The sequence below is a fragment of the Lactuca serriola genome, chromosome 6, assembly GCF_051521515.1.
Source record: "Lactuca serriola cultivar US96UC23 chromosome 6, Lser_US96UC23_V15, whole genome shotgun sequence".
In the NCBI taxonomy this organism is placed as follows: Eukaryota; Viridiplantae; Streptophyta; class Magnoliopsida; order Asterales; family Asteraceae; genus Lactuca; species Lactuca serriola.
Window position 1 is genome coordinate 27,955,263 of NC_136413.1, and position 14,338 is coordinate 27,969,600.

At 35.9% G+C, this 14,338-nt stretch overlaps 1 non-coding gene across 1 annotated transcript; it reads left to right on the plus strand.

The window, feature by feature from the left end:
• Window positions 1–11,054: 11,054 nt before the first annotated feature.
• Window positions 11,055–11,161, plus strand: LOC145060834 (small nucleolar RNA R71). The gene has a single exon (XR_013687016.1). It is a non-coding gene; the product is annotated as a small nucleolar RNA R71 (small nucleolar RNA).
• The last annotated feature ends 3,177 nt before the right edge of the window (window positions 11,162–14,338 follow it).

The window sequence follows — 14,338 nt, forward strand, 5'->3', positions numbered from 1 at the left end:
ACTATTAGCACTTCATTATGAGATTCTAGTTTTGCCTCATGAAAAGCCTTTTCAAATGCATGGGCAAATGAAACACCATAAAAGATATCACTCAAGATGTTGGCATTAAAACCCATGAAATAGCATATACGACTTCATTTATGATGTAAGCAACCCATAAATTTTGACGATTACATAAGACCGATATTGGCAAAGGGAAGGAAATAACCCTGTCACGGAAAGTGATGCCATAACTTGTGATCAATTAACTAAGCGTAATAAATATTTGATTGATTACCTTAATTTAATGTACAAGAATGATCTTTGGGAACATGCCAAATTACCAAAGGGTTTTCAAACCTATAAGATTTGTGTCGTTCTTTAAGACCAAATTGGACCCCAATGATGAACATTGAATGTCATTAAGTTCGTTTGGCCACTAAAAGGTATTCACAAAATAGGGTATTTATTACCAAGAAACATTCTCACATGTTTCTCGAATTGACTTCCTTAGGATCATAATGGATTTAGTATTTCATTTGGATTTAAAGATACATCAAATAGATGTCATACAATTTTATTAACTAAGAGTTACACAATGATGTCTAGATATCCCACACAAACAATTACATTTATAAGGGTTAAGAACATCTGATGTGTGAACTCAAGGAATCAATATACATGTTGAATCAAGCCTCATGTCGATGGTATCTAATTTTCGACAAAGTGATGAACAAAAATGACTTCATTAAGAACCATGTAGATCAGTCAATATACTTAAACATTAGTGGGAGGAACTTTATCATACTCACACTATATGGATATGCCATTATCTTGTTGTGCAATAACAATGATATGTTGAACAAATTGAAACAATTATTGTCACATCACCTTGATATGAAGGATCTCGGTGAAGCCTAATATGCAATATGCATATAAATACATCGAGGAATCCAAAGGGCTTTAGACTTGTCCCTAAATACATATATTGAGTGTGTATCTGTCTATATACAATGAAACAATATTTCCCTTCAGTTCCTTCCACAGTTAAGGTACACATTTTCGGTGGCATGCTTATCCGTTATCATTAAATCATGGTCTAAATCATTAGGAAGCTGCCAATAAAGTTTTATAATACTTTAATGAGACTAATAATGACAAACTTATTTAGTGAAATAAGTAATAACATATAAGTTAGATGTTTCTTGGCTATGTCTTTACAAAATGAAAAGATAAGTAACCATTAGTAGGATACATCGGTATGTTATTAGTCGGCCAATATCATGGGAGAGTCATACATAAACATTGAGGAATTAAATCACATGACTCATGATCATAAACTCCCTTTACAGTCCATTAAAAGAAAACTTATTGCTATAATTTTGCCTCTATAAGTTTCCTATTAGCAATAATTATAGTGGAATGAGGCTTTACCTCGATACAAAATATTTGTTCGTTTAAGAGCAAGTGGGGAAATAATATTCGTATCGAACACATTGACACTAATAATATGCTAGCAAATCCAATAAAAAAAGGTCTACCACCTAATTATGTGAACATGTCCTCAATATGGGTTTAAAGATACACATATTATGATGTTATTCTAGCTTAGTGCTTTAATGGAACTTTTGATTTTAATTTTATTTATTCAAGTACTTGATTATTATTCCTCCATACTATGCAATTTGCCTATATTAATAACTTGTGCACAATTACTTTATATATAGACAAATATAATGCATGACCACTTAAATCTAAAGTCATTTGGCTTAAATTAATCGTAAGTTTCATACGAAGTACCATAGTATGATCGGCGGGGGTCCCGTATCTAAAATGGATGCGCAAGGCTGTACTTTTCTCCTTTTCGTAATAATATGAAACATGATGAACTTATCTTGGCCAAATAATGAAACATGTATACAAATAGTCACTCGGCGAAGTGGGAGAATATTGGAAAATAACACATTATTACGCCCTTAGGACTATTTTGTAAGACTTAGTACATGTTAGGTATATTTATATTCTATACCATAATGCTTGCCATAATGGCATATCAGGTCCCTGGGCTTCAATGTTTGTAGTATGATGGATATGACAACTGTCCATAATTTAAGGGGCTATAATTGTGTGGTTCCAATCTCTTTTCCATAAGGTGCAAGTGATGAAGATATGAACGATCTAGAGGAATTGAAGAGTCTTTCAGTTATACTTATACTCCTTATAAAACACCATGATCTTCCATTTTATCTATCCATCAGAAAATCAGCAAGGCACCATTATGTAAAGGGAAGGAATCATCTTATGCATCATCCTCATCAAACATGACATTATCAAGTAAGTATAAATTCTTTATTTCAATTTTCATCATGTATGTATGACAGTATGAAATTGATCCTGATTTTGCCTATAAACTCAATATGGTAGCGATTTCTATTGTTGTAAATATGGTTATATCAATTGAATTGAAAGTAAGTATAATAAGTTGCAAAAATTAAAGTGGATCTTTGGCTTACAGATTGCGTCAGCGGAGAATGTGTTTTGGATTGGGGGTGGAGGTCTGAACAACGACCATTCAATTACCTTGATTGGGTGAGTAAAAAAGAAGGAAGTAATTTGAAGAATTGCTTAACTTCATCAACGAACGTTAGGAAGGAGGCTGAGCAGCGACGTGGTGGCCACCAAGTTTCTATCGATTGGGGTGGATAGAAAATCACAACAAATAACCATGACTCCAACTTATCCCCTCCCTAAACTTACCCTTGCTGGTGCAGCTTCCGTCTGTTGGCGATACCCATCGCAACAACTACCATTCGACCATAGCACCACCTTCCACCCTCACTTCTATTCTCCTATTTCCTTTTTCTTCCTTGTACCCCTCAAACACCACAACACCTCCGTGTGGATCTACCTTTAAAGCCTACCTACGATTTTCCCATTTCCCTTCTCTCTCCCGTACGTGTCATACACCACACAATAGGAACATCATCAGACCCCAACCATGACACCACCGTCGTTCGACCACCTCCTGCTTGCAATTCAGGTATGCTTTTTGAAGTTTGATTTTGTCTATCTTGTTAATCAGGTTCTTTGGTGAGGTTGCAGATGAAATCGAAACACATAGGTAGGAGGTTTAGGCGATGGAGGGATCTAGAATAAAAAAAGAAGCGGTGGAAACCGAGATATAGCAGTGGAGCGCAATTAACCCCATGAACAGTAACCTGGTCAGGTACTGTTCATAGGGAACTCTTTTTTAATCTATACATATAATCATCTCTTTTTATAAAAAAAGGCCAACTTTTTTATAAAAAAATACAATAGTTGATTTTGTTGGGTTATTAAACCCATAAATGGACAAGATTGCTCCATCTTTTCCCAACAAATATATTACCCAACATATAACCAAGCCATTAACCAACAAATAACCATGCGTGCCACCCCACCCCACCCCCTCCCCCCCCCCCGCCCACCCTCCCCTTCTGCTTTTAATTGTGGCCGAGAGGCCCTAACCAACATCGTCATCTTCATCTTCATCTCACTCTCTCAAGAAAGATCTTCAATCCTCCATAGATTAATCCTTCCAAGTTGGTTCTTAAGTTTTTGGTAAGTACTTTCTTCACAATCTAGTGTTTCTACACATTTATAACCTAGTTTCAAACCATTAACACACATTATCATGTGTTAGTATCCATAAGGTTTTCAAATCTTCAAGTGTTCTTCAAGATTCTTCAAGTGTTATAAGCTTGAAAACCTTCATCTCATGTCTTTATCCAACCACAAACACACTCAAGGATAGCTCATACCCCATATTTTTAAGATTTTCATGTTTTAAGGGGGGGGGATACAAGAAAATGGTATAAAAACACAAGTTCTTTTGCATGCTTTATCTCTATGTTGTATATAAAGTATTGTTTGCATGAAATATGGTTATTACTAGTTACTAGAACATTTATATGTGGTATGTTAGTTTGAGATACAAAACAAAGAAAAACAAATATAATCATGCTATATGTTATTAAGAAAAAGTTATATCCACAAAGCTATAAATACTAGGATATTTATGAACAAAATATGGCTATTTTAGCAAAAATGGTTATAACCTAGTTATTACACCATTTTTGTGGGATATAATCCAAAATATGTTGTTTGAGACATATATTTTGAAACTAGTCAAAAATATCAAAGATTTAGTTTTACAAAAAGAAAACTCAAATATAAAAGCGGGTTTTCTAACAAAAATGTTCATAACTAGTTTATGGCACCATTTTTGTGTGTTTCGAAAAAAATATGTTGTTTTAAACATACAAAGATAACTTGACTTAAATATACCGAAAAGGTAAAAATAAGTTTTACAAAGTTATATTTCATTATTTACCGATTAATGTCGTTAAAAAGGGCAAAAAAAAACTCGGAAAAATGGCTATGTCATGCTAAATGTCCACATATTTGTGCTAGACGTAAGCTATATGGCATAATATTTTAAAAAACATCTAAACATGTTAACTTATATATATATATATATATATATATATATATATATATATATATATATATATATATATATATATATATATGGTCACAACAAAACATTTATAATAAATTATAATTGTTATATTTAATGGGTCATTAACACTACTTTATCATTTTGGACAAAACGTATAATTATTTAAAGGTATAATTATTTCATACTATGTAACTACTAAGGAAAGGTAATACTTCTACATGAAAAAGGTTTTTCAATACACTATATGTAAACTTGTTAATACAATTTAGTGAGACATAGTCTTCACCGTACCTACTTGAGTACATGTTAAAGTCCTGAATTATAACTAAAATCCCGGTAAGAGAACGTGAAATTGTATATAGATCTATACGGGACTGAAAACCCCGCACCTAAACTGTTAGCTACAATTAGACTGACATGTCTGGGGTGACAATTGTCTAACATTCCGACACCTGAAGAACGTCGCAGTAGGCCAACTAATTTTAGCATGGTTCTAATAATTCACAAGGGGTATTAACAATACATATGGTTTACGGGGCTAACATACATTCAAATGGTTTTATATAACAATAAAACTTCACGATATTGTTTTCCAATACAACACTACTTACATTTTTGGTCTTAGGGTTTAAGACTTATAGCTCATTTTTAAAGAAAATATTGGATTTTCTGAAAGCGTACTCTATCATTTTACAAGGAAAAGTTACAGATTTTTCTTATGCAAAACTCTTATGAACTCACCAACTTAATTGTTGATACTTTTTCAAAACTACTTGTATTCTCTAGAAATCAGTAAATAGGTAATCAAAAGGTTTTAAGGATAGGGCGTCCCAATGTCACGTTGATTAGTTTTGTCATATGTATTCGCTACTGAATCAAACAATGTTTTGGATACAATGTAATCTTCTTATTTATAATAATGATGGTTGTATGGCTTTGATCACTATTATTCATTATGTTATGATAATGTACATGAATTCATCCACCCTCAGACGTTTCTGCCATTCTGGTTTGGGGTGTGGCAGATTGGTATCAGAGCAATGTTTATAGTGAACTAAGTATATCAAACCATGTAAGATATACAACTATAAATACAATGGGGCTAAAACACTTTGACTAAAAAGTATACTTTTAAAATATAATGATATTTTTTTTATTAAAGTATAAGTACATACATACATACTAGAACAATGTCATAACAAGAACCATATAAAAGTATTAAGATAAGTTGGACGTTACGATTGAGCCTAGATAGTTATGTAATCATATCTGGGATAAATATGGCCTGATCAACTTTATTTATGCGAGATATGACTAACATGTGTTTGGGAATGGTTGTGCTGGACAACAAATCTAAAACTTACCAACCCCCCATACAAAGAAACTTTAAGAACCAAACATAAAGTTTGAAATACTATAGGAGTATTTTATGATACTATAGAACCATAAGCCTAGACTCTTTTCTTCGTCACTGATACTTATGTTCTTGCACAGACGTAATGGCAAGATTTCTTTTGTCGGGGGACCCCTATTTCCCCAAATATGGGAACAGAGGTTGGATAGAGGAGGATCCTGAGGTACAGATGGAGGTGGATCCTGAAGAGAAAATGGAGGATGACGAGCAGGAGGATGAAGACACAGACGAGGAGGAGGACTCCGATGCGGAGTTCGAAGTCATTAACCCGCCCTATGCCATTTGTGTTCCTGCGTACAGACAGGGTTTCCAGGGTCCCACACCCCGATGGGCGGAGGACTTACAGAAGTGGAGCCGCCAGCAGGGCCAACACCCTCCTTATGGCATGGAGCGAGGCTTCCACAACCTCATCCACGGAGGTCCATCAGACATGGCTCTCCCTGTCATGGTCCATCAGATCACGCACCTTGAGAAGTAGGCGAAGGCATCCTCTACCAGATCTTGGATATAGGTGCCACCGACGAGGTCACTGCCACCTGGTTCTGACGATTAGACGAGGACCACGACCGTACCTGCGAGATCATTGATGATCTTCAGGAGGATCTCACGACCGCTCGAGCTGAGACGAGGGAGTACAGAGATATACACACTGCCCTTTAGAGGAGGGTGATCGAGGCCGTATGCCGAGTGGAGGAGATGCAAGCTTTCATGGCTACATTCCGGGAGCCACAGGAGACCACACGCCGTGAGTAGGGCTTATACTACTCACATTTTGATATAGATTAAGTTTTATGAGTAAGCGTTGGTGCTACTCCTTTTTGTATTGTAACATCCATAAAATTCATAAAAATTTAAAACTTTTTTCAAACATCCAAAAACCATTATTTATTACAAATTTTTTTCAAAATAGTTTCATATAAGAGTTTCCCAGAAATCACAATCACAAATCGAGGAAGTGTATGGTCACGCATTTGCCTTCCCGCGGTCATCCAAAGTACCTGAAACAATAATCGATAAATGTAAGCTTGAAGGCTTAGTGAGTTACCCCCAAAATACCCATACACAAAAATACACATACAATAACAAAAAACATTCTATGGGTCCAATCAACCATCGGGTTGGAATACCCCTGACCGTCAACCATCGGGTTGGAATGCCAACATACTATGAGTCCAGTCATCCTCAGGATGGAATACTGATGCGTGCAAATAGCTACACCTAATTTTATATTTATAACCTAACTAACTTAAATAACTAAATTACACCTAGGCAGTGTACGTAGTCAAATTATAGAATAGTCGGATAAGTCGGGTGTCGATCATAGGGAACGGTTTTGACTAATTAATCTATCTACTACTAAATTAACCTGATTACTAACAAAGAAATGGGATTTATCTAATTGTTCAAGTTTAGATGAACTTAATTCTTTAACACAAATTCAATCAATATACAAAACACTTTTGTTAGTTCGAATCCACTTTCCCTTAATGGCTTATAAATTAGCTATGACAAGTACTGTTGGTTACCAAGTAAGATAGTATTAGCAATTTAGTCTTAAATCTACTAATATTAATTAATTTATGTAAATCAAAGTATGTTCACACTTAAGTTAACATAGAATAAATTATGTTATGAATTGGAGCTATGTAAGATTGATTATAAAAACACAATTACGGTCATAATATGAGTTCTTTAGCACAACCTAATTTAATACTTAACTGCTTAACTAAGACTGGTGATCCTAGCTCTAATAATTTAATGTTCACTAAATTACCAAGTATTCTAATTCATGCAGATTAATAATCATCAACTACACAAAATAAGAAATCAAATCAATCAAATACTAAATCAAACATGCTAGGTAAAATCAATCAACACACGTCATAACCAACAAGTACATTAAATCTAAAATATTAAATCCATGAGTTCCAGCTTCATCTAGCTAACAGAAGTAGCTAGATTTAGTTGGACATCCTAGCGAACAAGTTAACACAAATCATATTCATAAGCATGTTGAAAAGTACCAAATCTAAAGTCAAATTATGAGCTTCACTTCTCCTTTGGTGTTGAAATCTTATTCCAAACCTTCTCCTCTTCTGAAAATCATCTCCAGGAACTTCTTCAATTAGCCAAAAGTCCCTCAAGTCGTAATGATCAAGAGTATATAGAGTTTCGCAAAATTTGAGCTTCACGTCGTGAATTAGGAGTAATCCTAATCGGACAAGGATTATTACTTCGCGCATACTTATCTTCCAGACTTCGTATGCTTTCCTTAAGGTATTAGCCTATGTGCAATGACTTCATAAGCTTTCCTGGATACATTTCAGGTACAGCCTGCTAAACATATTGCATTCCTCAAACTAAGCCAGGTTGTGTTTTTGTCCCATGATTTCACTAGAATAAAGGAGGTCACAAATGCATTATAACGTATATTGACTCAACTAAACATTTGAGCTCTCATCGGATCATCCCATACAATACTAGCAACTTAACTTCAAACTATTATTAATAGATTAATTATTAGATTATTCTTTCAAACCTTTTAAAATTTATTACTAAATTTTTAAATTTATAATTTTTTTCTAGCAATTTACTTTTTCAACCCCCTACCCCACACTTATTACATACAATGCCCGCAATGTATGCATAATATAAATTAAAAGCAAGAAAAGAGGAGAAAAATGAACAAACTCCCCTGGGATAGCAGTGGCATAATCGTACTCTAAATGTGTGAAAGGAATATGCATCTTGAATATGGACTTCTTCTAGATAGGAACTTGGATCTTTAACTCCAAATGTGTGAAAGGAATATGCATCTTGAATATTCTCTTTCTTCTTTCAACTGGGAACTTTCACTATTGTCTTATGTAACGCTCGTAGATCCGGACTAGTCAATTTAGAGGCAATAGGGGTCGAAAACAACTTTTCGACAAAAGATTATTAAGAATAAATAATCTCAACCAAGTTGTAGTATATGTTACAAGGTTTCCGTACATATAAAGAGCGTCGAAATCCGAGTTATAACGAAGAAGTTATGATCCGTCGAAGTTTCGCGACGGAACCGACACGATACTAGGAGGCATAAATAGTGAGTTTATGATAGAGCGAGATTTAGCCTTAGCGATCTAAACGAAAGTCATAGAATACATTAAACCAAGAGTGTCCATAAAAAGAACGCCCAAATCTGACTTCATATGAGGAAGTTATGATTTTTCGAAGTTTCGGATTAGCAGTGTACAACCCGAAATTCGAATAATAGATCGAGCGGTTTTTAGCCGACACGACCTAAACGAGAATCGAAGATCTCGTTAATTGTAGCGTGAAGAAAAAAAGACAGATGAAAACGGATGTCGGATGAAGAAGTTATGAGGATTTAACGGACCAATCTTGTCCCTGTCTAAACAAAAGTTATAGAGTACATTCACACCTTCGCGTGGATATAAAGAATGTCGAAAACAGAGCTCGTATGCCAAAGTTATGATTTTTAGAAGTCGAGAAGAAAAATTGCGAAACTGAAATGACGTGGCAACATCTGGACCCTCCATCGCTGATCAGACCTCGCTTATGATCATGCCACGTAGCCTTCGCTTTACGCCCTGCGTCCGAAGTCAGTACGCCCCGTGTACCCTCGCCCTTATCCATCCGAGTATGAAGTGCGAGCCAGCTGGTGCGAGCTGGCAACCCTATCCGGAGTTACGCCCAGCGTAATCGAAGACTACGCCCAACGTAGTCCAAAGTCAGGTGCCTATAAAAGCCATGCGAGATGTTCCGGATTTCTCACTCATTTCTTCATTCTCTCTCTAACTTCTTTCTCTCTCTACAACCCCCCCCTAAACCCTAGATGAAACCCCTAGCACCCTAAGGAAGTCCCAAGGCTCCCGGAGTCCCGAGAAAAAGGGTCTTTCAGTTTCGGAAACGCTGCTCCGAGCAAAGCCCGATTTTCTTTAAAATCCGCTGTAAGTGAGATATGCTTACGCAACTTTTAATATAGCTTTCAAATAATTATTGTAATGTTATTAGGTCCTTAAAATAATTATTTGGGCTATTATTATGAGTTATATTGAGTGTTATTTAACGCTTATATAATAGTAATAATAGTCAGGCTATTAATTTGTCGCGGTTATCGTTAGACTAAACCCTAGTGGTATTGGTACTAGGTTTTATCAAAGGAAATTGTTTTAAGAGTATCGAAGCGTTGTCCGAGTGCTAAGTCACCATCTTTCAAGTGAGTGCATGGTCCCTTTCATCTTACACATAGATATGAAGTATTTTACATAAATTACGTGCTATGTGTGCATATTATCTGAATACTTGTTGTCTATGCTGGATGAATGATTTTATACATGTTTTAAATGATTTAAACTGTATAATTATCTTATATCTACAAATGTGTTGGGATAAAACATGGGTAGATGAAATAGTTTTTGTGTGACAAAAATAAAATGATGAAGAGGTAATATAGACCATGAGGTAAGGGTGACAGGTGAACCATGAGAGAAGCCTTTTACCCAAGTGATGGCCCCATCATCCAGCAGAGTATAGATGACAACCACAGATTATTCTAGACAGTCTAGTGGACACTAGCAGGCTCGCAACCTGTAGGTGTTTTGAACTGTGTATTCACTAGGTGTACTCTAAAAACCCATCGACATGTATTGCGAGTGGATTCTCGGAAATGATACCGTCGATAAACGAGATAAAACCCATTGACCTGTATTGCGAGAGGAGTCTCGGAAATGATACTGTCAATAAACGAAATAAGCCTTGGTAACTATGGATTTAGTGCCTGTTGAGTAGCATACTTGAGCCTTCTTGTTTCCATATTCATCCAAATGGAAATCTCTAGTCAAGTGTAGACCATTGCATTTCTCACAACCAACTCTAATTGCATGAATTGATTGGTCCATTTTGGTCAACATCCTGTCCATATTATTGAGCATTGCCAACATAGTAGCCATCTCTTCAAAATGTGCACCTCCACTACCATTTACTCCATCGTGTCTTGGGTTGTGATGCTCACGGGAATGCTTCGCGAACTCTTCAATCAACACCTTGATCTGATTAGGATTCTTCTTCGTGAGAGGGCCTTGCGAATCAAGGAGTTGCCTAGTCATGACATTGACCCCATCATAGAAAATAGACAGCTCTTGTTGAATATTAAGGTCATGTTGAGGACAATTCCTTAACAATCCTTTGTAACGCTCTCATGCCTCGTATAGTGACTCCCCCGGTTGTTGCTCAAAGTTGACTATTGCCTTCTTGAGTTTAGATATCTTGGATGGTGGGCAAAATCGGTCTAGAAACTGCTCACGCATTTGAGCCCAAGTAGTGATTGTACCAGGTGGAAGTGCTTTCAACCTGTCTTTTTCAGCTCCCTTGAAAGTAACCGGTAGCATCCTTAGCAAGACAGTATCTCTATTAACATTTGGGACATTGGAATAGTCTGCAATGTCATTGACCTCATCTAAATGTTTGAAAGCATCCTCATAATCCTTTCCATAAAACCGAATATCCTTAAGTGCAGTAAGGATGTGTCCCTTCAAATCGAATGTGGCAGTGGCAGGCATCATGGGTTGCACTAATCCCAGACCAACATCTTCTTGAATACGCTTCCTGTAAGCTCCAATTGACATCTCTTCAATGTTCGCCATCTCATTTATTGGCTCGTCTTCGGGTTCGCTCGATGTAGTCCAAACTCGGCCTCGGATTCGTATTCGGTATCCTTTGGGTTTGGATCTTGCTCAAATTTTTCTATCTTGGTTTTGTCCTTTGATGATGTACTCGACTCTCGTACTTTCTTTCCCGAATTCCTTCCAAAGACTGATTTGAGGTCTTGGAAAGATGACTTTTTTGGTGTTTCGCTCACTCCCGTGTTCTTATCTGTCTTCTTGTGAAGGGTTGACTCTGGATCATCAAGTGGTGGCACCAAAGGTGTGTTAGAGCCTCTGGTCATGAACTTCTGCAAAATAAACAAAAAAACACGTAAAACTGAACTAAAACAGAAAAACTGAGAAAAAAAAAACTAAAAACTACTGCACTCACGTCGTGAGCCTAATGCTTACGTCGTGAGTTGGGTATTGAAACAAAAAATTAAGCTAAAAAGGTAACTTTTTGCAGGTTTTACCCCACAAAAAGGATCGATTAATCTAAAGCTAATAAATCAATGATCAAATAGGTTGTCCCCGACAATAGCGCCAAAAACTTGATGCGTGAAAATAGCTACACCTAATTTTATATGTATAACCTAACTAACTTAACTAACTAAATTGCACCAAGGCAGTGTACCTAGTCAAATTATAGAATAGTCGGGTAAGTCGGGTGTCGATCACAGGGAACGGTTTTGACTAATTAATCTATCTACTACTAAATTAATCTGATTACTAACAAAGAAATGGGATTTATCTAATTTTGCAAGTTTATATGAACTTAATTCTTTAACACAAATTCAATCAATAAACAAAACACTTCTGTTAGTTCGAATCCACTTTCCCTCAATGGTTTATAAATTAGCTATGACAAGTACTGTTGGTTACCAATTAAGATAGTATTAGCAATTTAGTTCTAAATCTACTAATATTAATTAATTCATGTAAATCAAAGTATGTTCACACTTAAGTTAACACAGAATCAATTATGTTATGAATTGGAGCTATGTAAGATTGATTAACAAAACAAAATTACGGTCATAATATGAGTTCTCTAGCACAACCTAATTTAATACTCCCTCCATCCCAAAATTATTGTCCACAGACAAAAACACACAGATTAAGAAAAACAATCATTAGTTTTGTCTTTTTGAGTAAAATGACCCTCTTTCCCTTTTCTAAAACAATGGGAAATGTGTATTTATAATTATTGATGTTTACTTTATTAAATGTTAAGGGTAATATGGTAAAAATGTATATCTACTTTTGGTAGTGGACAATAATTTTGGGACAAACTAAAATAGTAAGGTGGACAATAAAATTGGGACGGAGGGAGTACTTAACTGCTTAAATAAGACTGGTGATCCTAGCTCTAATAATTTAATGTTCACTAAATTACCAGGTATTATAATTCATGCAGATTAATAATCATCAACTACATAGAATTGGAAATCAAGTCAATCAAATCCTAAATCAAACATGCTAGGTAAAATCAATCAACACACGTCATAACCAACAAGCACATCAAATCTGAAATATTAAATCCATTAGTTCCAGCTTAATCTAGCTAACAGAACCAGCTAGATTTAGTTGGACATCCTAGCGAACAAGTTAACACAAATCATATTCATAAGCATGTTGAAAAGTACCAAATCTAAAGTCAAATTATGAGCTTCACTTCTCCTTTGGTGTTGAAATCCTATTCCATACCTTCTCCTCTTCTGAAAATCGTCTCCAGGAACTTCTTTAATTAGCCAAAAGTCCCTCAATTCGTAATGAGCAAGAGCATATATAGTTTCTCAAAATTTGCGCTTCACGTCTTGAACTAGGAGAAATCCTTTTCGGACAAGGATTATTACTTCACGCATACTTATCTTCCAGAATTCTCATGTCATGTCGTGAATATGTAGTTCACGTCCTGATTTCAGTTGATTTAGTAGGTTTTTTATTCTTTTAAGTCTTCATCTTCCAAAGTTCCATCTTTTGACGTTTTTAGTCCCTTTTCTTCAAAATGTCTTTTATTTGGCTGCAATATATATTTTAACCTTATAAGTACTATTATTCAATGCAAATAACCAAAATATCAATAAAAATATAAGTAAATATTGCCTAAAAACATGTATAAATATGGCAATATCAAATACTCTCGGACCACAACCATCGGGTTGGAATGCCCACATACTATGAGTCCAATCATCATCGGGATGGAATAGTCTCGGCCTATAACCATCGGGTTGGAATGCCCACATACTGTGAGTCCAATCTTTATCAGGATGGAATACTCTCGGCCCACAACCATCGGGTTGGAATGCCCACATACTCTGAGTCCAATCATCCTCAGGATGGAATACTCTCGGCCCGCAACCATTGGTTTGGAATGCCCACATACTATTCAAACATATGCACTTATATCAGATAATCATATAACAATCTATAAAGACAACATATTAGGGCCCAATCATCCTCGGGATGGAATAGCCTCAACTACCAATCAAGCATGTGCATATAAAAGGTAATCACCGAACAATATACAGACAGTCAGACCAAACTACAGGTCACTAGGAATAGCAACATCCTATCTACCATGATACTGATCTAACAGATCACAACAACATCAAATCAAATTAACAATCAAAAGGGCCGGCCTTGGTGCCTTAGACCCTTGAGTATAGTGAGGAAAACTCACCTCTCAATGTCGATCTGAACTGAAGACTCAAACTCCCGAATCACGGCTCCAAACTCAGACACCTACAAACACCATAGGACCAAGTCCATAAAGATCCCAAATTACTAGAATAC